Genomic DNA, 3,283 nt, shown 5'->3' on the forward strand with positions numbered 1-3,283 from the left:
TACTGTGTCTTCACAGTTTACCACATGTACGACAACAGTATAGGATCTACTGTGTCTTCACAGTTTACCACATGTACGACAACAGTATAGGATCTACTATGTCTTCACAGTTTACCACATGTACAATAACAGTATAGGATCTACTATGTCTTCACAGTTTACCACATGTACGACAACAGTATAGGACCTACTGTGTCTTCACAGTTTACCACATGTACAATAACAGTATAGGATCTACTGTGTCTTCACAGTTTACCACATGTACGATAACAGTATAGGATCAACTGTGTAATTATAAATAATTTTATGCTTTCTAAATGATCATTCTGAAAGTTCATCCAAACTCCACACATAGAGTTAGAGTTTATAACTAATCAGGATTTTAAAATTTAGCAACAGTTTTGTTACCTTTTTCTACGAAACACGGAAGGCCATTAAGTTTTAGAAGAACATTATCAACATGTTAACAAGTTCATTAGTTAGTTTGTTCACCACCATACAGTTTGTACATTTTAATGTATGTGATTTCAAGGTTGAATACCACAACTTTGCTCTTCCTTACCATAATATAGAAGCTCTCAACATGTACATACAGCATGTGATGTTGCTGTGAAATCTGACATTTGTATTAATAAATGAAAATCGAATCAGCAGCTCTTGAACTAATAATATACGGCTTGTTCCGATGTAAGCCTAGCTTACTTGTAAGTCTTCCTGAAACATATGATAAGAATGATTCTTCATTAATTAGTAAAATCAAGTATTTTGTTTGTTTTTAAGAAGTTGTCCTCTAATTGTCAAGAATGTTAAGTCTTACAGACACAGATTGTTCTTGTAAGGTAAAAAAAAACGTCTTGCAGCAAGAATAAAGAGGTATCCGAATGATTTTATTCTTACCAGGGTCATTTGGACTATGATTATTATTGACTTTCTGTCAGGTACTGAAATATGAACCTGGTAACGAACATAGTTAATGAAATGTGGTATTTTATCACATGAGAACAGATTTAAGATAAAGTTTTTTATTTTAATATGACAGTTAGTTGTAATGTAAACCTAGAATTAACATTTACATTTTTGTTTCGTAGGTAATTCTGATTATATTTTTCTCTTAAATAATGTTTTAATTTATCAACCTTTAATAAACAATTATAATGACATGTTTCAGAGACACAGTATTTATCTTACATATTTATAATCATTTTAATAAATATACTGATGAAAGTGGAAATACAAATTAGCCTAAAACAAGATTGACAAGTGCAATAATCACTAAACTGTTGATTATAATTTACTTGAAAAAAGCAAAGTTAAGCTTAATTTAGTTGGTATTTTTGTTGTGTGATCAATAGCAAGTGTTAATTTAGTTAGACCCACAGAACTAATATTACATGTATGTGTTTATTAACTGTTTTAGTAATACAACATGTTAGACCCACAGAACTAATATTACATGTATGTAGTTATTAACTGTTTTAGTAATCCAACAAGTTAGACACACAGAACTAATATTACATGCATGTGTTTATTAACTGTTTTAGTAATACAACATGTTGATTTTGTACACGATAAAAACATCAGTGTGCTGAAAACCTTGAGGAATAAAATACCTAGTCATCATTAGAAAATCTTTGGATCAATCACTGACTGAAATGTCTACGTACAAACACACAGAATGAAAGTATTATCTAAATATTTACGGCAATGATAAGGATGGTAAAGTACTTAGATACTAAAATATTTTAATACCTGGTTTCATTCAGAGTTGAACCACAAAGATTAAGAAATGTACATCAAGAACACTCGTGTTTATGGAAGAAAAAGTCGATGTATTTGTGGTCTGTCTACATTTATTTTATTTTTATTATTGCAGCTGATATTAGTGAAAAAGAAAAAACAAAGAAAAAGAAGAAAATTAAACAAAAAAAGGTGAAAAGCAAAGAAAAAAAGCACAAGGTTGAAGAGAAGAACAACGATGAAATAGAAGAAAAAAAAGATAAAACATTAAAGTCAAAGAAGAAAGGCTGGTTACTAACGACGTAGGAAAATAAACGTTTCTCGTGGAAGCTGACATGATTCTTCAAATGGCTGATTTTTATTAAGATAAAATTAAGGGTTTTAAATGTTGAGGGCAGATTGATTTTAATTTGTATCTACACAAAGGTGAAGTAAGGAGGTAATCTGCTGTGTACTTAATACGTGTACACAAGATACTTCCCTTGTCTGAACAAGATATCTAGTGTTTTCTAGGTCCCAAATTATTTATATTTTTTATAAGTACAAAAGTCTTTTTCTTTTCTTCCATACTCTATGAAACTGAATTCTATTTTTATAAAAGTTATCGTCTGAATCTCTCCTGAATTGCAGAAAGTTGATTTGTTTATTTTAATATTAAATAAGAAGGAAAAAGGCCCACCCGGTGACTCGGTTTTAAGTCCGAGGGCTTATCCCGTAAACTTAGGTTTCGATACCTGTAGTGGGCACAGCACAGAAAGCCTCTTACATAGCTTTGTGCTTAAGAAAGAAGAGTTTATCTTTAACTGTTAGTGGAGTTTGGTCAGGCTTTTTTTATCAAATGTATTTATGATGCTTAGGTAATTGTTGTCCATTTTAATTAAAATTAATATTTTTACAAAGCTGTGAATGTCTTAGTTTGACTACTGATAGTTGCTTCATGTATTAACTGTGCAATACTCTTAGTTCATTCGTTATTAAAGAAGTTAACGTATCGTTTTCTTTGGTGATGTGTAAGTTGTGTTATATCACAAATGTTCGCCCTACTGTTTTGTCAGCTTCGAACCTTGTGTCCAAAAAAGGTTTGTTTGTGTTACAGAAGTAGACTATATTAGTAAACTCAACTGTAGTCTAAAGGAGAAGTCAGTTTAGCTATATCTCGTACTACGGAAGTGACTCGGCTACTTGTAGCACTGTGCTGGTGATTTGATGTTTAAAAACATTTCAAGCCTTGTCACGCCATAACAATTTATTTATGTTGAATACAATTAGTGACCATTACAAATATTTGACTCGGCTACTTGTAGCACTGTGCTGGTGATTTGATGTTTAAAAACATTTCAAGCCTTATCACGCCATAACAATTTATTTATGTTGAATACAATTAGTGACCATTACAAATAACTCGAATGTTTTACTAAACAAATGTCGGTAAGAACTTAATAATTAACTCTACTATTTTATCATCTTGCGTCAGTACATGGACCACCCAGCCTTAAGCTTTCAAAAGTGAAAACTTTTTTATGGTATTTACTTTTAATTTTATGTT

The 3,283-nt window shown here is 31.0% G+C and overlaps 1 long non-coding RNA gene across 1 annotated transcript in view; it reads left to right on the top strand.

Moving 5' to 3' along the window:
- LOC111083775 overlaps window positions 1-3,057 on the top strand; it is a 5,009-nt gene extending 1,952 nt beyond the window's left edge. Inside the window, exon 2 of the long non-coding RNA XR_002609237.1 lies at window positions 1,874-3,057. This is a non-coding gene — a long non-coding RNA (uncharacterized LOC111083775). The remainder of the gene's footprint in view (window positions 1-1,873) is intronic.
- The last annotated feature ends 226 nt before the right edge of the window (window positions 3,058-3,283 follow it).

The sequence above is a fragment of the Limulus polyphemus genome, unplaced genomic scaffold (genome assembly GCF_000517525.1).
Source record: "Limulus polyphemus unplaced genomic scaffold, Limulus_polyphemus-2.1.2 Scaffold11135, whole genome shotgun sequence".
Taxonomy (NCBI): Eukaryota; Metazoa; Arthropoda; class Merostomata; order Xiphosura; family Limulidae; genus Limulus; species Limulus polyphemus.